The following is a 21,501-nucleotide window of genomic DNA, read 5'->3' as shown; positions in this document are numbered from 1 at the left end:
CATGTAGTGTCTTCAGCAATAAGATCTCATCATCAGATTGTGGTGGGTAACTAATATCATGTCTCTGGGATCCCTTTGGCTAATGACTCAAAAAGGTGGAACCCATTCCTTGTGCTGGGAGTTTTATTTAGTAGCCTATAATGTTGGCTGGGATATTTTCTCTCTATACATGATAACTCCATTTAAATCCTATTTATATGTGTGTATAATTTAGGAAGCTTCTACAGTAGTAGACTCTCATATGGATTTTCAAAGGATATCTACTGTTAGTTATTGAAAAATTTCTGCACCCCAATAAGCCTCTCCACCAACACAATAATCCGAATGAGACTAAATCAAACCTAATTAGGAAAAGTCTTTGTTTGATGGATACCAATGCTCCCAGATGGGTTTCCAGCTCTGCAGAGAGGAGCCAGGGAAGAAAGACTGGAAAATCATGTGTTTGTTCTCTGGGGGGCAGTTTAAATACCTCATGGGAGTGGTATTGAGCATCTCTTGGGATGTGTCATCATTTGAGGGGCTTTCTTGGGAGTAGAACCTAGATTGAGGCAACTGCCAGTGGAGAGCACTTGGGATGGAACTTCCACCCAAACAGTGACCCCTCCCTGTATTTTCCTCTGCTCTTTCATCCCCTGTCCCATTCAATCCTCCTATTCTTATTTCCCTTATATTCTATTTCCCCTTCCATAGATATTCTCCCCTCCCCTAGTGCCTTTCTTACTACATACCTGTACATGCCCTACCCAGTCCTGCAGTCATTTAGTCCCAAAGAAACACACAGAGGATTATATTAATTATAAACTGTTTGACCTATTGCTCAGGCTTATGACTAACTAGCTCTTATGACTTAAATTCACCTATAATTCTTGTCTATGTTTAGCCACTTGACTTGGTACATTTTCTTAGTGAGGCATTTTCATCTTGCTTCCTCTATGTCTGGCTGGTGACTGCATCTCTTCCTTTCTTCTTCCCAGATTTCTCTTAGAATGGTTGTGCCACCTACACAAACCAGCATGAGTGACAAGTCTTTACAGTGTACAAGAACATTATCCCACAGCACCTACCCTCTGTGCATATTCTGAATAAAACACACACATATGTAAAGCTTAAAAGCTAACATTCACATATAAGAGAAACATACAACAATATTTGTCTTTTGGGGAGTTATACCCCATTTAGGATTATTTTTTTCTAGTTCGGTCCATTTATCTATCTGTAAATTTTATAATTTCTTAACAAGTGAATAATATTCTATTGTATGAATATGTCACATTTTCATTATCCAATCATGAGTTAATGGACATCTAGGCCATTTCTAGTTCTGGCTATTTTGAACACAGCATCAGGAAACATGGATGAACAGGTATGGAGTTTGGTTTTTTTATGCAGTGTTGAGTTTGACTTCAAATGGTCTTAATAGTCCAAATCTGCTGTGGCTTTGGCTTATGAGGCTGTGATCAGTGATTTTGACACAGCACACAGCATGTGATGTGGCAGATTCCGAGTGGCCTACTTTTCTTTGTAGGTCTTCCAATAGTATATATGTGGTGAGCCAGGCAGGTACATTGCAAAGAGCAGAAAATATGGGGTGCCCTCTGTAGTTAGTCCACTGATCTTATCAGCAATGTACATCTTTAAAGAATTTAGCATCTTGTCAGCTTTGATCATTAGTTTTGTTTTATGTTTGTTTGTTTGGTTGGTTCTTGTCAACTTGACACAAGCTATGGTCACCTGCAAAGAGGGAACCTAAAATAAGAAAATGCGTCCTTTGATTGCATATAGGCAACACTGCCTTGATTAATGATTGATGTGGGTGACCCATATGACTGGGGACTGTGTCACCCCCTGGACAGGTGCTCCGAAGTTGTATAAAAAAGGAAGCAAAGCAAGCTATGGGGAACAAGCAAGTAAGTACTGTTCTTCAATGGACTCTACGTCAGGTCCTGTCTCTAGGTTTCTGCTATGAGTTCCTGCCTTGACTTCCCCAGGTGATGGACTATAACTTGTAAACCAGATATACCATTTAGTCCCCAAGTTACTTTTGGTTATAGTCTATCACAGCAATAGAAACCTAACTAGGACATGAGTAACGTGCATGCTGAAAGGGTGTAAGCAACCTGCACTGAGATTGCTGGTAGGGGCTGTGTCTGCAGTAGTTATGTTATATCTACCTATTATTGATAATGAACTATCTAAGAGTGGACTTTAGGTTTGTCCTACCCTTGTTGGCTATCAGCTGGCTGTATGGTGGGTTATTGTTCCCCCTATTCTTTAGGTTGAATTATCGCCCATGATTTGCGTGGAAGTAGGTCACATCTAAAGTAAGGTGCGATTTCTCTCCCTTAGGCTGGGAGTGTAGCTCAGCAGCAAGACACCCACCCTACATGCTCAAAATACCTCCTGGTGAGGAAAAGCAAACCATAGTAACTGTGTGACCACAGAAAGAAAACAAGAAAAAGAAATACAGCATCATTCAATTGAAAATAACTAGAACACCAGTAATAACAGCAAAGAAAGGGGCTAATACAATGTGGAATAAACTAAAAAAAAGAAACATGAGTAAAAGTGAAATTATTAGTAATAAACATGGAAGGCAACAAAGAAAAGGGGAAACCATGAGTAACAAAAGAGATTAAAATGTTTCAAGAAGGAAAAAATAATTAAAGTTAGAAAAAGAAAGAAAAATATGTCACCCTAGTCAGTTTATTTGGGTCAGAGAAACAACTGCTTGGTTTCTCTTTTATTGGACTCTGTCTCATAGGGGGGCCTTAGAAGGTTGCAGGTGAGGCTTGTTGCAATTCTTCTCAGCTCCCACCCAACAGACTTGTAGGAATACTAAACCCTGACTTATGCTTCCCACCAGGTCTATGGAGGGTAGTGTGCTAGGCACACTTGCTCCAATGGTCCTCGCACTGTGAACACAGGTATACACCTGAATTGAAACTGTAGTTAGGCACAGGATATTTAGGGGCATGTGGGCTAGGAAGGTGTTTGTTTACTTCAGAGGCTCTCTATCTGTGCACCAAAGAGCAAACGCCCAAGCTACATGTACCCCTAAATGACTCTCAGAGAACAAAGGAAGAAAATAGGGTATGGCGATCTAGCAGATTGTTAGCCTTGGGTCTTAGTGCTCTCAGACTCTGCGTGGCGATAAAGCACACTTAATGACTGCTTCCACACCTTGATCACTGAGTCATGGCTCCTGACCATTGTGCCTGTCCCTACTCATTCTCTCCTCTGCCTAAACTTCTCAGTGTGTCCTTGTCCAGTCTCCTCTCCCTCTTTGTGTCTCGTAACTTTAATCCACCCAGTTGTTTCATCATGGTGCCCACAAGATCTCTGATTTGTGATTGTTCCTTGTTTCTAGGGCCTCAAAATAGTTTCATCTGGAATGATAGGCCCTTTCTCGAGATGGCTCCTCCCTATAGGAATAAACGGATTTCTTCTCCAGTGCTGGCCTGCCGAGCAGAAGGAGTCAGTGATATACCAAATCCATCCACTGGATTTCAGGTTTGTGGGAACAGTGAGTTTCTGCTGTAGCTGGGGCTGCTGGTCTGCCGTTTTTTTTCCAGGTTGCCTTAATGTTCCCATTTATCAGGTGTTTGGGGGATTGGGCTTGATTGTTCTTGCTGTTTTAAGGCAAGGTATCATTTGACCCAGGTGACTGAGGAAGTGGGTCAGGCCAAGGATGTCCTTGAACTCCTGAGCCTCTTGCTTCTACCTCTGGAATGCTGAGATTTCAGTCCTGTGTGTTACCACCTAGGTTTATAAAATTCTAGGAATTGAACCCAGAGCCGCTGACATACTAAGATGGAACGATCGATTGAGCTATATCCTCAGCCCCAGGTTTGGTTTTAACAGTTTAGAGGACCCTTTCTACAGGCCCCTGGAAAGGCGGTTTTGCCTGGTGGATTTAATACTGAGCAAGAGGCCTGGAGTCCCTCCTGCCTTTGTCACTAACGAGGCTTATGATCAAGGCAAGTCACTTCATCGCCTTGGTTCTGCCTTTCTTTAGTCATAAAATGGACATAATTAGGCCTGTGCTGCTTAATTGGCAAGGTTCCTATTTAGATAACATATTTGTTCTCTTCAAACCAAGCACAGTGCCTTGCCTGTAGTACAAGCACCAATCATTCTTAGGGGATGAATAAATGGAAGTGTTTTGGACATGAGAAAGTATTCTATGAATGTAAGCTATGAATAATAATAAATTCAAAAGCCTGCTTCTTCAGTCGCTTGTCTTTAATAGTAACTTGATTCATACTGGTTCCTTACAGAAAGGACCAAACCACCTTGATAGACCTTTGTTTTCAAATGTAAGAAAAAGGACAACTTTCAGTGACCAGTCATGTCTACAAGATATCAAAAGCGGCAGCTAATTTGGTCGATTCATTGAAAAAGCAAAGGCAACAATATCAGGCATTGTGCATCAAAGGAAGCTAAGTGGCTCAGAGCCTTTTTACATTGCTGCTCACTGGCTTGGCGTTATGTACACACAGCTATCCTTTCACTTTTAACAAAATGGCTTCTTTTCAGTTTTGAAATGGCAGCCACGTGGGAGCCCCTGGTTGCTGTAGAAAAGACAGGGAGAAGCCCAGCTGGTTGATAGCCACTGGGCTCCTTGAGCCCTCCTCTTTGCCTTGGCTGCTGTTGGGAGGCGGGAGTCTTAGGGTTTTTTAGTTCTTCTTTCGAATTAGTGCCCACAGACTCTACAGCTATGAACATGCAATTAGTCTTTGTTTGTGCACAAAAGGGAGCTTGACCCTTGCCCGTCTTTGATTGGCATGTACAACTCTTATAGCTACTTACCTAAGGCCCTCTCTGAGGAGTGCAGCGTCTTGTTCCTGCACCTGCCTTCAGCTTTTCTCTTTTGTGACTTGCTCCACATAATATTCGGACCAACACGCAGCAAGATTGCAGGGAGGAAGGCGTCATGCAGGCACAGTAAGATTTCCTGTTTTTTTTCAGGGAGGTGGGGGGGATGAGTGGGAAGGAGGGAGGGAAGGAGGTTTAAATCTATAATCTGAGTTTGGGGTAATTGCTGAGCCCCAAAACACTTAGCAGGAGCCCAAAGAACTATTTTTTCTTAATAAACTAACACTTTGCTTGCTTTCAAAAGCAGACCTCCCCTGTCATAGAAAACAAGCTGAAAGCACAAAGCTTTACGGCTCTTTCCCACCTCACCTGCTTTCTCACCAACACAGAAACTTGCTAGTTTTTTGAAAGACAATAGTTTTGAAAGACATGCAATTATTATAGTCAGAATTTTTTTTTCTCTAAACGATGCTTTCTGGGAAGAGCATATGCTAACAGCCTGAATGAGTTAAATACTATGGTGGTCGACTGGATTTTTGAAGAAATGATTTTGAGGAGCTCGTTTTGTTTTTGAAGCGCCCTCTTTTTCAGTTACTTATACCTAAAATGCACTGTGTTATATACCGAAATAGCATCCATCTCAAATACCCAGATCTGCAAAGAACAAGTAATTATTCAAAATAACAACAGCTTCCCTTTTAGAAATACCCATTTAGGTTTAAGCATGTTACTGGTTACTTTATACATTTTGTTTCCTCTTTGTCTAAATGTAGTCTTTCACGTTGTGGTTTGTTACCTGTTTAATTCATGGGAAAAACTGGTGTTCAGAGACTCAAAGGACTTAGCCCTGTCTGTTCAGTTGCTGACAGGTAGAAGAAGTAAATAAAATCCTGTCTTTCTGTTTGCTCTTTCGTGGTACTGAGACTTTAATTTTTGAATATGCACATTGCAATTTATATAGTCATAAGTTTTTGCCCTTCAATGAAATAATCTCAGGAGCAACGATGTGCCTTCCAGAGGTGGTTGTCATTGTCTCTGGGATGCTAATTTTGACCTGAGTCCTGGATTACACGGCAACATCCGTGTCACTCCATACTCACATTGTATTGTTGACCATCTTCGACTTGCCTACCTCAGTCAAATACCCCTTCATATAACCTGACTCCGAGATTTTAAAAAACAAATCACCAAACTCTGAAGAAACAGTGTCCTACCAGTTCTTAGGATGATATGGAAAGAACTTTTTTTGCCTAAAATAAATGTGACAGCATGATTGGCATCTTACAGGTGCCTTCCCTCCAGTGGACTGTTAAGTTCTGCACTATGGAGCACGGCATGGAATGTTAGCAACTTGGTACCTAAATCCTGGCTCTACTACTTTATGAACAGTTTGCCTTTCAGAAAATTATTTATCTCTCTAATCTTAGTTTTCTTTCCATAAAATGAGGATAATACCATCTACTCTCAAAGGGTTGCTACATGAATTGAATAACAATATATATGTTCAATACCGTAGGTATGAAACTATTGCTCAGTAAATGTTAATTTCCCTTGCTTACCCCCCCCCCTTTTGATATTTGGTAAAGTGAAACCTTTATTTTTGTAGTCATGATTTATCTCTTCTATAATTCATAGGTTTGCATTGAAAGGGCCCTTTAAAATAATTTTATTCAGTGGCTATCAAACTTCTTAACAGAACTTATGGTTCAATAGAAAACCTCTCAAACTTCAGTCACTCAGGTGGAGAGGCACTGTAGTTGGTGGTGGATGAAAGGTGGGTATGAAGCCAGCATTTTAAGATGTTCTTTACTCCCAAGGCTGAATTGAATTAATATCACTGAATCTTATCTCTTTATTTTCCTAGCACTAGTAGCAAAGGGTGTCTTAGCCTAACTTTAGTTAACCTTTAAATAAATGTCCACAATGTGAGAAGAAAGAGTCAACCGATAGTCATCTCTGCTTTTCCAATTCTCTACTGACAATGTATCTGTCCACTATAGCTTTAAGCAAATTTTCCTTCGCTTTAGAGTTATGCATCTACACTTAAATTCCATGTGCTAACAAGGTCAGTATTGGACACTTTGATTCATCCTCTTAAAGCCCCTAGTTACTACTTATGGGGTTGTTAAATGAATCTAAATTACAGTAAGCTTGGTGAACTAAGGAAAAGATTTCTAATTGCATGTATTCTTTGTGTTTTCAAACTGTTCTCTTTGAGAAGAAACTTGAAGGCCAGGTGTAGAGTGGCAAAGGCCTTCAATCCCAGCACTTGGGAGCAGATCTCTGTGTTCAAGGCCAGTATGTAGACAGAAGTTTCTGTCCCGCCTGGTCCCACAGCTGTTCAGTCCCAAAGAAACACACAAAGGAGACTTATATTAATTATAAACTGTTTGACCTATTGCTTAAGCTTATTACTACCTCTTACAACTTAAATTAACCCATAATTTTTATCTATGTTTAGTCATGTGGAGTACATTTTCTCAGTAAGATTACCATTTCTCAGTAAGGCATTCTCATCTTGCCTCCTCTGCATCTGGCTGGTGACTGTGTCTATGCTTTTTCTCTTCCCAGAATTCTTTTAGTCTGGTTTCCCCACTTATACTTTCTGCCTGGGTAATGACCAATCAGCATTTTATTAAACTAATGTGAGTGACAAATCTTTACAGTGTACAAGAGCATTATCCCACAGCACCAACATAGTGTACAGAATGAGTTCCAGGGTTACACAGAGAAACACTGTCTTGAAAAAAACAAAAAAGACACAAAGAAATTAAGAAAGGAAAAGAAAGAGAGAGAGAGAGAGAGAGAGAGAGAGAGAGAGAGAGAGAGAGAGAAAGAGAGGAAGGAAGGAAGGAAGGAAGGAAGGAAGGAAAGAAGGAAGGAAGGAAGGAAGGAAGGAAGGAAGGAAGGAAGGAAGGAAGGGAACGATTCAGATCATATTGATTTATGTCAGCTTGGCTGATGTGTTTTCCTAGTTTCTTAAGAAAACAGAATCACTTTAACCCCCTTGTTGCCCATTTTCTTCCCCATTACTCAAAAGAAAGAGTGTGTAGGGGCATCTTTGACACTGTTAATACCTCAAAATATGCAAACATTTGAAAACTTTAGGTAACAATAACTCCTGCCTGATAAAAATGCAGAAGAACTGGTAAATTTTGACAAACATATTTTTTAAAGTCAGCTGGGGAAGCTAACGTTAAGAATTTTTATCTAGAGTCACAGAAGTGTTATGCCTTATAAATGGTATAATTAAAGGAAAATTATCTCAAAAGGCTTTGAAAATATCTTGAGTGAAACCCAAGTGAGAACAAACAGAATAAGCAGGAAAATGTAAGAAGTTCAGGCCAATCTCTCTCTTGCCTTTTGAGAGAGCATTATCATGTATGTGTGTTTGAGTAGTTCATTACGAAGTCTCTAGTAAGCTGGAAAGGGGATAGTCATCAGATGGAGTAATACTGTTACATTTGCATATTCAGTAGTTATAGATTTACATGTTAAACTTTCTATGTTATAAAAAACCATGTAAGATATCTAGAAAAGTGTTATTTTCTATTCTCTAAGTAGGACATGCGGATTAATAATGAACATTAGTCCTTTATATGTGATTGTAGTTCACGACTGATTTTAGAGATGAGGCTGGAAAGACCTTTAATGACTCTGAGATCTGAGGGAGTGACCTATTTCACTATTATCTGTCTTTGCAAAGATCAGTCCTATTGGTTCGTAATCAGTTTACATTCAGTTCTTTTGTTTGTTTGTTGTTTTGAGACAGAGTTTCTCTGTAGCTTTGGACCCTGTCCTGGAACTCATTCTGTAGACCAGACTGGTCTCAAACTCACAGAGATCTGTCTGTCTCTGCCTCCCAAGTGCTGGGATTAAAAGCGTGTGCGCCACCACCCAGCCAGCTTTTAGTTGATAACAAAGAAAAGACAGTAGAGATTCAATGATGGCTTACAGGCTCTCTTATGAGGACAGCACAAGAAACTTCAGATTGTGGATCTGGGTAAACTGAGGCTTGTGCACATTTTACCTTAATCAAGCAAAGCTTTGAGGCCTTTCAGCCCTATGAAAGAACAAGTCTCAAGGATTCACAAAATGAGACGGTCTGAGTAAACGAGGCTTGATTCGCTCATTTGAAGAGAGGGACTTGTTTGTAACAGTTCCACACAGAGCAACGCTTCTAATGTTGATGTTAAAGAGGCAGAAAACTATTTTGAAGACAGCAATGAGAATCATAGCACATCTTATTAATGTTTATTTCTGGAAGATTTGTGATGGTTAAGTGGGGGAAGGCAGCACAACATTTAACTTGGATAAACTTGTAAAGTATTAACCATTATTTTCCACAAGATCTTCTCAAGGATTCCTAGGTGAATTTTCCCACAGAAGTTTCAGGAGTGTTCCATTCCCTCTAGATTTATGGTAACAAATATGAAAAGAATTATAAAGCTGGATAAGAAGGGGCTGTGTTATATTTTTAATGAAATACAGTTTTGTTGGGTTGGGTTCCACGTGAACAAATCATCTACTAAACCTTTACCTTACATCCATCACTTACTTTCCTCCTTGTTGTGACAAAAGCAACTTCAGAAAGGGCTTGTCTTGGCACATAGTTTGAGGGTACATTTCATCACGGTGGCAAGAGTAAGAAGTAGCTGGTCATACAGCACCCACAGTTGAGAAACAGAGAGATAGGAATGCTGATGTGTAGTTTTATTGCCTCTTTTTATTCAGTCTGACCCTTAGCTCATCGGGTGTGGTGCTGCCCACATTCAGGATGGGTGAATGGTTATTACCTAATCATTTTTTTGAGACAGTGTCTCACTATGTAGTCCTAGGTGTCTAGAACTGAGTATATTGACTAGAGTGGCCTTGAACTCAGAGATCCATCTCCCTCTGCCTCCTCAAGAACTATTAGATCAAAGGCTCACCATCCTGCCCATTTAAACCTCTCTGGAAACTTCCTCATTGAAATCCCATCAGGTTGACAATCAAGATCAATCCTAATTACATATATATATATATATATATATATATATATATATATATATATATATAAAGATATTATTTATGATTTATGGCTAGTTTAATAACAAATTCGCCATTCTTTTTTTCTAGAAATATGGCCTCCTTGGAACACCAATGTTTGTCATCTGCAGTGGCTTCACTTGGTGTATTGTATTAATTTGGAGTTTGCTTGTAAGTAATTTGTTACCACTACTAGGGTTCTGAAATTTGTTAATGATTGCCTGTTTTAGTAAACTAGCCTTGATTCAAGTTCATCTTAGGACAATGTTGCTCTCATCCACTTGTATCCTAAAAACCCTTGTCTGTTTGGGAGAGAATGAGAGGCACACTTGTGCAACTACTGGTCCTTTATGTGAGCATCATCTGTCATATGCATTAGCTGATGCTAGCAGATGGTCATGTCTTCCATTGTTTCTATGAAAAATTCAAATGCGAATAAGAACCCACTTCCAGGATGGGAAGGTTTTCCCCTTAGAGTGCTGAATTGCTATAACTATTCACTTGTTCAATTGTTCAGGGAACACTTACTGGGTCCATTTTAGGCCATAATAGTAAAAAGCACTATTTCCCATTAAAAAGAGCTTGTACATACGATATTTTGAAGTTGTATCTTCGGTTCAGTGCAGGCCACTGCATGAGCAAAGATAGGTGCAAAAACAAGTTTTTATAGAAGAAAAAATCTGGTGTCTGAGAGCAAGAGGATTTTAGATAGGTCTTGGTATATACAGTTATAGTTACAATAATTATAACTCAGAAATACCTTTATTGTTATTGTTGGGGGATATATGTGGGGAGGTCTTAGAACAACTTTGTGGAGTTAGTTGTCTCCTTTCAATTTTAAGTAAGTGGATTCTGGGAATTGGATTTAAGTCATTAGACTTTTAAGGCAAGTACTGTAACTGCTGAGCCATCTAGCTGGCCTTAGAATTACCTATTTTTGTTTCTGCTTTTAAAATCAGCATTAATCTATCATAGTATGTACTCAAAAATTCAACTGAAAGCATCTGAATGTGAATTTCTATAGTATGGAAAAGCATGCAACAGTCTCTTTATAATTTTTTTACCACAGATCTCCCTCTCTTACATCAAAAAATACTTGAGATCTAATTCCTACTCAAAACTACTCATGTAAAATACAAGATTTCGCATTGGCAAGACAGCTCAGCAGGAAAGGGTGTTTCTGCCATGCTTAAAAACCTGAGTTAGATCTCTGGAACACACATGATGAAAGAAAGAAGTCACTCCCCATGGTTGCCCTCTGGTATCTACATGTGCACTGAGACACCTGTATGCATGGACATACACACACATTAAGTAGATAAATGTAAAAATAGTTGAAGTGTAAGAACCTAGTGATTTTAGTTGACCAGTCAAGTTGGGTATATTTTACCATATCCATTTCCATCAGGCCACAAAATGGCCTCTACTCATTGGTGGTGTGCTTCATTTCTCCTTTCCTAACCCTCTACAGATAAATCTGTTCTGAATATTGCATGTAAAGGGTATCATGTGATAAGGAACTTTTGTGTACAACTTCTTTCTCTTAGCAAAGTGTTCTCAAGGTGCAAAGCATTGCTGCATGTAACAATACTACTTTCTGTTGTTCAATTTTAACCCATTGTGTACAAATTAGCATGTTTCATTCATCAGTTCATGAACACTGAAATTGCTTCTATATTTTGGTCATCATAAAAATTATGCTGTTATGGGTAACCATGTATAATTTTTGCATGGATGTATATTTTCATTCTCTCGATGTATACTGGAAGATATATATATTAAACATGATAACTCCATGTTTAATCTTTTGAATCTTTCAAATTGTTTCCAAATGGGTAGCAGCATTGTATAATCCTACTAGAAATATAAAACAGTTCCATTTCCTGACATCTTCACAGCACGTTATCTTTTTAAAATAATAGCCTTCCTATTAAGTGTAAAATGGTACCTTATTCTTTTTTTAATGTTTGTTCATTGTCTTGCATATTGAACCCAGGGTCTTGTACATGCTAAGCAACTGTTATACCCCTGAGCTGTATTACTGCCCCCTGTCCATTTTGAACCAAGCAAAACTCTCTATGGAGCCCAAGGTGACCTTGAACTCAAAATCCTCTTGCTTCTACATTCTTAGTTCTAGGATTATAGGAGTACACCACCAAGTTTTGGCTCATAGTGCTTTTGGCTAACATTTTCATAATAATTAATACTGTTAGACTTTTTCATGTGTTTGTTGGTTTCTTACATTTTTTTAAAAAAAATGTTGTCTACTCTAAGGTTTCTATTGGTACAATGAAACGTCATAACCAAAAACAACATGGAGAAGAAAGGTTTTAGCTCAGCTTAGAACCCTCAGGTCCCACTCCTTTACTAAGGGAAGTCAGGGCAGGGGCTCAAGGGAGGAGCATGGAGGCAGATACTGGGACAGAGGCCACAGAACACTGGTTACTGTGTTGTTCTTCATGGCTTTCTCATTTTGCTTCCTTATAGCTCCCAGGACCAACAACCCAGAGGTGACACTACTCACAGCAATCTGTGCCCTCCCACATCAATCACCAATCAAGAAAATTCCCTATAACCTTGCCTATAAATCAATCCTATCAAGGCATTTTTTTCAGTTAATATGCCTTCTTCTAAGATGAAGCTGACATAAAAACAAGTCAGCACAAATGTCTAATCAGATTTTCTGCCTACTTTTTATTTATGTCCTTTGTCTTTATGGTTGAATTAAGTTATCAAACTTCTTTATAGGTTCTTTATAGGAACTCCTTATCAGATACATGTTTTATCAGTAGTTTCTGATTCTATGTGTTGTCCTTCCACTTTCTCTATGGTGTCCTTAGAATCATTAAAGTGTTTAATTATAAGAAGGTTGGATTTAGCTACTTTTTCCTTTATTCCTTGTGGTAACAGTGCCATTTCAAATGAAAGAATAACCCATGGAAGTAGCCACTGGCCTCTGGGGTCTGATAGACGTTAATAGCTGGAAAGACTAAATTATTTTTAATCCAATTGCTGGATTTAGATAATGTTTTAGAATAAGATAATCATTATCTAGTTGCCCACAGTTCTGTTGTTAACATAGTGTGTGGGTAACTGCCTAGTTCTTAATGCCTTAAGATTACAGGACTAGAGCAAAGCTGACGGCTGAAGAAGGGGAAGGACATTTTGTTGTATGTAAAATCAGCTCTGAACTGGAAGGCTGATTTCTAACTCACTGTTTGAACCTTTGACCTTGATTTGAATCAAATTTTCTCCTTGAAAATAAAACAGACTTCCATTATCAAGAGTTTAGCCAACATATTGAAATTGCTGGAGTGGTTTAAACTGGAATACTATTTAATCCCTGAGAAAAGGTGTTGGTAACTCTTCCCTGAGACCAGTATGCCTATAAAATAATGAAATTTCTAGACCTCCTCTTGAGGCTCTTTGTACATATGAGTACTTTGCTCATAGAGTATTCCACTCTCAGAATTCAAAGGAATCTTCGAAGTCATATAATCTAAGCTTCCACTCCTTTTTCAAATCTACTGTCCAGTAATGAATATTTGTGGCAAAGAAAATGCTAAAAAGAACCATGAGAGACAGATGGCATAAGGATGTTTAAGCTGTTTAATGAAGGATAGACAGTAATGGAAGTATATTGGGGCTTGAGGGAGAGCATAATAAATAGGGTTTGCAATGCCTAAAGAAAAAGACTAGCTTTTGAGATTTCCTTGTACAAAAAGACATTTTATTTATTTATTTATTTATTTATCTTCTCAAAAAGACATTTATATTACTAGTTATACTTAACATTTCCTTCTCTGGGGCCCTGTCTCATTTTAGAAAGTGTTCTGTTCTGTCTTACCAAGTGGTTATCTATGGATATAACCCTGTGTTCCTCTATAAAAGTAGCTCCTGTAGGATTAAAAAAACATAACTTCCTTTATTTGTGTAGCATTTTCCAGTATTCAAGACTTGGTTCACTTAGGTAGTGATATTGTGACATACCCATTAATATGGGCCATAGGGTTATTAATAAGGTTGAGTCTTGGCTTCAGAACCCAAGACTGGAAATTCCAGTGACCTTGGGAAAACATGGTGCTTAGTATTTCTTGTCAACGTACTAGACTCTAATATCATTTAGGTAACAATCCTATAGGCCTTCCTGAAATAAGACCCTCCTGTGAATGAGGGCAGTGCCATTCTATGGGCTAGGGGCCTTAACTGAATAAGGAAAATGTGAACGGAGAATTCAAATCTTTTTGCTTCCTGACTAGGTGGAATATGACCAAGTACCTCATACAATTATGGCCAGGTCTTCCCTGCAATGACAGACTATACTCTTAAATTGTGAGCACAAATAAAATCTTCCTTCCCTAAGTTGCTTTACTTGGATTCTTTGTCACAGAAATGATAAAAGTAACCGAAAGTTTCTTAACACGAGTCTTAGTGACTTCCTGTGAGAGACAGGTACAGCTAGTAGCCCTTCACCCAATTGGAAGCATGAGAGCATATTACAATGTTTGGTGCTTGGCAAATCACAGCAGCTGAGATTTAGATGAGCAGGCCTCAGGAAATGCTTATTGGGATTAGTGCCATAGGGCAGGAAGAAGAATCTTGAACCCACAGGAGACACGACTCTGGCTCACTGCTGCTGGCAGTGCTTCCGTTGTATTTCAGTTCAAAGCCTCTCAGTCATTCCTTTATGACTCTAATGTAAAACAGTCTACAGAAAACCCGACAGTATATTTCTCTGTGATAATATGGACATATTTGATTGCGTTCATCTGTCCTTCAATACAAGGTAACAGTTCCAGTTTTACCAGTGTGATACTTTAGCTGCTGTGTGGCGATGAGCATGTAGAGCTCATACTCAAGATGCAGAAGCAAACTTACACTCCCTGTTCCCTTCCAGAGCCTAACCTAGGACAACTTTGCCTGGAGAGATCTTTGGGTAGGCCTCTGCAGACAAAAAGACAGTTTTCTTTGCTACTGGTTGTCATGATTATAATCATGAGTGCTCTCTTGGATCATTTCTTCACTCTGTCGATTCTTTGCTAAGTATTAGGGATAAGTGATTGAAAGAAAGACAGTCTTGCTTTGGAAGAATATATAATGACTCATAGGAGACCAGAGAATACACGACAGTGTTGTAAGAGTAATTACATAGGAAGTACATAGGTCATGATCAACAGAGGTTGAATATCATTCTCTTTGTTGAGAGTTTTCTGAAAGCTTCCTGGAATAAATACCCTGTGGCCTAAATTTTGAAAGAAACAATAGGAGGGAAGCACAATGAGATGAAGTTAACAATAGCAGGTAATAAAAACATAACACATACCATGGGTTGGGCACTCATAGTTGATAACATAGGACAAAGAAATTCGTTTTGCTGGCTAAAATTTAATAAAATAAATCTTATACAATAGATTGTATGATTTTGTATAATATCTGTTATTGTCTGGTTTCAAATCTAGCAAGTGAAGTTCTGAAAGATTTATGTAATTGGTCCTAGGAGATAAAAGTTAGAGGTAGACTCTGAGCCTAGAAACTGTTTCTTTCTTTAATCAGAAGGCAACAGTTTCATTTCAGTGCCTCTTGGGCAGACTACATCATGGTAAAAAAAGATCTCCTATTAGGCAAAATAAATTAGATTCCAATTCTGTCCTCTAGAAGTCAGTTGGAATGTGTTGGGTTGTAACAAATGGATACATGCCAAAAAGATCATGAAGTTAGCAAAGAGGTAGAAACTGGTTCTCACTGTGCAAGAAGAAAAAAAAACTTTTAGAAATGGTTGTGAGGTAGAAGCTCTGTATTCACTGTAACTCCATTTTAACTCTCCTCTCTCTGTCTGTCTCTCTCTGTCTCTGTCTCTGTCTCTGTCTGTCTGTCTGTCTGTCTGTCTCTCTCTCTCTCTCTCTCTCTCTCTCTGTGTGTGTGTGTGTGTGTGTGTGTGTGTGTGTGTGTGTGTGTTTTAGGAAGTTTCTACAATGAAAACATAATTCCTTTCTTGCCGGAGTACACAGGGAAGCACAAATCAGATTCTAATACTAGTATAGTAGGGCATCTCTTCCTCAGCTCATTCTTCCTTCTCGCCCATCAAGAGCCAAATTCCTCCCAGATATGCCTTGCTCCACTTAAGCTAGAGTACACATAGTTGTACTCCACTAGAATTTGGGAGGACAGTTCCCTGACTCTGGTTGTATCCCGGGTTTTCAACTTCACTTACACATACATCTGGGGTCTAGCTCTGACTCTGACACTAATTTGTTGTGTAGCTTTTAGGCAAGCCCCTTAACCTCTAAAAAACTTACTTTGGTCATCTATCATGTAGAGATATCAGTGCTCACCTTGCCTATCTCAATGGATAGAAACAATAAAATATGCCAATATGAAGGCTAGGGATTTGGGAAAGCAAAAAATGAAGTAAATATAAAAAGTAATTATTATTCTCTATCCTTTTGCTTTATTGCCTACAGTGACATTTCTAAACCCATTCATAGAAGGAATAAAGTCTATGCCTTATCTTTTGGGAACTTAAGAATATGAATCTTTTGGCTCCAATGAGCTTTTGCAGAAAGGGAGAAGGGCCATCTTTGTGTTTCTGGCAGCTTCTTTATTAGGTCTTAGCAGCTGCTTATTTCTTTCATATTATTATAATTTCATTTTGTCTACTTTCTGGAGAGTCTTTGCCCCCCTTCCTTTGAGGACAGTAGCTCTTGGTTGTTGTCAGAGCTGTGACACAGTGAGAAGCAAAGGCCTCACGCAGGCCTGAGCCGATCCCTTTCACTCGTGTGGGCAAAGGCACTAAGGGCAGTAATTGACAATTGACGGGCTGGGAAAAGCCTTTGTAAACTGAGGACAAGTGAACAATTCACCGTGCACAGGCTGACCTCCTCACCTGGGCAGCTTCTGAGGACACCTGCCTTGGATCATTAAGGCTTCTTGCCCAATTGACATAGTGTGACTGCCTCCACTCGTGAGGATGAACAAAGCCAAGTATTGAGTGACTGGAGTGCAGAGATGAATACAATTTGCCTCTTCGTCCAGGCCAGGCCCAGACAGCTGCTCATGCAAAGGGGTTTCAAATGAACGTGTTTCTATTTAGAACGTGTATGTTTTGATTGAATTTGAAGAAAAGCATGAGGTAGCTCCCCCTTTGGAAAACAAATTAATTATGTACTCCTGTGTTGTCTGATGGTTGGAAGCCAGACATGTCCACAACAGCACTTCATGGAAAGAATTTTCTTCCCTGATGAACGTGGGACTCTTCTGTAGGACAACAGCTGCTGTTTTTGCAAAGTCACATGGCTGTTAGCCCAAAAGGATCTTTTAGGGAAACTTAGAACAATATAAATAATTTTTTTTATATTTGATGCAGCTACCCTATGATTTTTGTTGTTGTTATGTTCTTCATTTTGGATGGTGCATTCAGAGTTTTCCCTAGAGTACTTCAGAGCTTAGATACAGGCTCTAGGAAGGTGATTTGCTGTTGAGTGTTCAGTTAAATAGGTTTCAGGGAGGCAAGAGCTGGTAGACCAAGTGACAACCCCAGTTATTGGACTGGACCATTTGCATTTCCATTCAGGTCATGCTGTCTCGGCCAAGCTGTTGACTTAGCGCTGCTGTTGTGACTTGGGTGGCTTTGACTCTTCCATTCAGGCTTTAGAAACATCATTGAGTTAACAGGCCACACACTAATTCACCCTTCTCCCTCCCTACTCTTCAGCTCCTTTGTGTTAGATAAGGAGGCCTTTCCCTGGTACAAAAAGGTAGCAAGCCTAAGGTTCCATGAGCAATGTGCCCCTTATACCACCCCCAATTTGGTCTTTGTGTGAGGCAGCTTTTGTTTCCCTCTAAGAATTAAAAGTTAATTGATACCTCAAATGGATGTTGGTTACAATACATTTCACCATCCAACGCAGTCCTGCATCCCATTAGATTAACCCTCTTCTGCAGTTCATTGTAAATAAACATCCCACAACAAAAAATGCTTACCTACCTGAAGCATTGTATTCACTTGGATTCTGCAGTGAAGCTAAAATTCTATGACTAAGTCACTGGGTAAATTAATTTAGATTAATGACTCTTGGAGCCCTGTTTTCTTTTGCCTTTTCTATTTGTTGCAGAATGCTGAACAAGTATTTCCAAATGTCTGAATATATCAGCCAATCTATCTCAACCCTAGAACTTTAACTGTGATGCTACAAATTCTTCCAGATGAGTCCAGTTCTACAGCCCACAGTGGTAATCCAGTATCAATGAAATGAACCTTCATGTGATCCTTATGATGAGAATTTATTTTCCGGGAAGATAGATGTAACTTTTTTCTAACCATGGAAGAAAAAAAAATTCCATGAGCTCAACTGAAAGCTCAATTCAATTATGTTGAGAAATAAAGAATGCACTCAAGTCACTGTCATTCAGAGGTACAGAGGAGATGTTTGAATAGTCTGATATGTTTTGGCAGAATTTGGATTGCAATAGTATGGCCTTGAATTTTGAAGCTTAGAAGCATATAAACTGTTCTTCATGCTAACCTCTTTGGTTAGCTAGTTTCTATTGCATTTCAGGAAAGGTCACACAACAAGAGTAGTATTTGTTCCTTTAGAAGAATGTTTTCTTTTTCTCTGTAGGTCAAGATAATTAGTTCAGCAATATGATGACATGCTCCATACTTATTGCAATATCACAATAAAATAATGACTTCTCCAAAGAAGATTTATGAATATAAATTGACGTCACTAGTCTTGTGAAAAGTGCATGCCAAAGTCACAATGGGAGATTACTTTACCTACTAGGATAACCTTTTTTTAAAATATGGTTAGGAATGGAGCACCTTTCTACCATGTGTAAGATCCAAGGTTCAACCCCAAGCACTATAAAAAATGTCAAGAAATAGGGAGTCTTGGCCATGATGTAGAAACATGGTCAACACGGAAACAGGCTCACATTTCCGGGCCTTCACACTAGTTTTATGTAAGTTGAGTTTTATTTAGTGATTCTATTTCTATTTTCATATCTTTAATTGATTTCATTCGTCTGCGTTTTCACATGTTTCATTAGGGGATTTATTCATATCTTCTTTCTTGAATATCTTCCTAGTTGTTATTTTGAAGTCCTCATCTTGTTCTTTAGCTATATTCCATTTCTCTGGGCCTACTGTAGTAAGGTTACTGGTTTTTGGTGGATGAATATTGTCCTGGCTGTTAAAGTTTGTGGATTGAGCTGGTATCTAGGAATCTGGGTTTGGGAAGATTGAGGTGATTCTAGGCGTTGATATCTGGTCTTGTTTTTGTTGGGTTGGTGTTCCATTCTTTAGTGTCTGTTGCCCTCTAAAGATATAAAGATCTTAGGAAAGTGTGGTGGCTGTGGGTTGCCTGGTAGGGAATACTTTTAGAGGTCAGTGAGTGACAGAGAGGAGTTCAGTTAGGAGAAAAGGCTGAGAGGGACTTCAGGAGAGATCTAAGAGGATCCTGTCCAAACCAAGAGGTGGTATGTAGACAGATGTCTCCTTGTTTGTTTCTTAGCTGCCCAGACATGAAATAATTACACAGAAATTATATTAATTGCAATACAGTTTGGCCAATCGCTTAAGCATATTTCTAGCTAGCTCTTATATCTTAAATTAACCCATTAAATTAACTGGTAAACTTGTGGTTTACCAGTAAGGTTCCAGGGCAGTCAGTATTCTCCTTCAATGGCTATATGGCACCTCTCTGACTCACCTTCTTTTTTCCTCTATCCCTGCTTGGAATTCCCACCTTTCCCTATTCTGCACTGCCATAGGTCCAAATCAGGTTCTTAATTAACCAATGGTAATAAAACATATTCACAGCATACATAGGGGAATCCTACATCACCTCCCCATTTCTGTCTAAATAAAAGAAAGGTTTTAACTTTAGCATAGTAAAATTACATATAACAAAACAGTTATCAAGCAAGAATTATAGTTACAATATTTATATTTACTTTATTATTTATCATAACTAAGAAAAACTATAATTGTAACTATCTACTCTTCAACTCCATCAAAGAACCCAGAGGATATAATATTACCTAAGTAAACAGGAAGTGCATTGTAAACAACTTCCAAAACTCTAGAATTGACAGAAACATCTTGTTGCCTGGACAGTCACCCAAAGTTCTTCTGTACCATTGCAGCATTCATCTTCAGCCTCCAGGCCCATAGTGTCTGGAAGACTTTTCCATGAAGCAGAAAATTTGAAGAGCTCTTATGCCTTGTACTGGCAAAGTTCATCAGTTGCTTTCTTTTGTGCCTTGAAAAATGTCTAGAAGTTCTCTCATGAAGCAGAAACCATGAAGGAATGTATCACCTGATGTGGGATTCCCCTCTATATGCTGTGATTACCATTAATGAATGAAGAAACTACTTTGAACCTATAGCAGGGAAGAATTTAGCTAGGTGGAAAAAGCTAAACTGAATGCTGGGAGAAAGGAGGCAGAGTCAAAGAGAAGCCATGGAGCCACCGCCAGAGACAGACATGCCAGAACCTTGCCAGTAGGCCATGAGCCTCATGGTAAAATATAAAATAATGGAGGTGGGTTAATTCTAGATGTAAGAACTAGCTAGCAATACACTTAAGCAATTGAAAAATCAGTGATTTAATTTTACAGTTTTTGTGTGGTTTTTTTGGAAGTCTGGGCAGTCAGGAAATGAAAAAGCAGCCTCTTACAACACTCACCTTCTTTAGGTAACTTTAGCAATCATTTTTCTGTGGGTTCTTCATGTCCAGTTCATATAGCATACCATCAAGCAGTCCAAGCAAGAACAGTTTCTTGCCTAAATGGCTTACCAACTCCATAAGCCTCTTCAATGCCTATCATCCTCTTGAAGTAGATTGGTACTATCAGGAGCAGATGTGTCTCTTTGTCATAGAAAGTCCTAAGTTCTTAAACATTTTAAATGCCATATTCCATAGGTCTTTGAAAGGGGTGAAGAATAACTATCCATCCGAAAATATATCATTGTACATTTGGAAAACCTAACTAACATGACTACAAGCCTGACTATTATAGATGACTATCTCTTAAAATGTATTTCTTAATTATATATTAAATTTTTAAATAAGTTGCACAAACATAATACCTTAATCAAGAGCAGAAACATACATATAAAAAAATTGACCTTAAATTTGTATCAATAAGCCAAGATCCATATCAATGCAAAGTATATTCATCTTTATATCATATCTCCCTTTAAATGGAAATAAACATTTATAAACAATATTTGGGAACTTGAGCATAGTTCTCTCCAAACTACTTCCTGCTTTTATCTGGGCAAAGTATTTGGGGGGAGGGGGGGTTCACAGAGACCTTTCAGAATGTCTTGGTCCATCACAGCACATTAGTCTAGAAGGTTCTCATCTCAGTGCAAAAAAAAAATAGAAAGAATCTCTTTTCCAAAGCAACATATCCCTAGACCCAAATTTTGAAGTCAAAATACCGTTAGATTATATATGTTGGTTTAGTTTAGCAGTCTGTACAATGAAATGTCTCTCTGTACTTAGCTCCTTCACAGTCAAAAAGTTCAAAGAAAACACAATGATATACATAATCCAGACTCTGTGTATATTCTATCTCTATGTAGCTCATTTTTCTTTATTACTTTTAATACAAGTTTGATATTTATTTTATTTTCTCTACTCCTTCAAT

Source organism: Myodes glareolus, chromosome X (genome assembly GCF_982192425.1).
Source record: "Myodes glareolus chromosome X, mMyoGla1.1, whole genome shotgun sequence".
Lineage (NCBI taxonomy): Eukaryota > Metazoa > Chordata > Mammalia > Rodentia > Cricetidae > Myodes > Myodes glareolus.
This window is presented reverse-complemented; position numbering follows the sequence as displayed.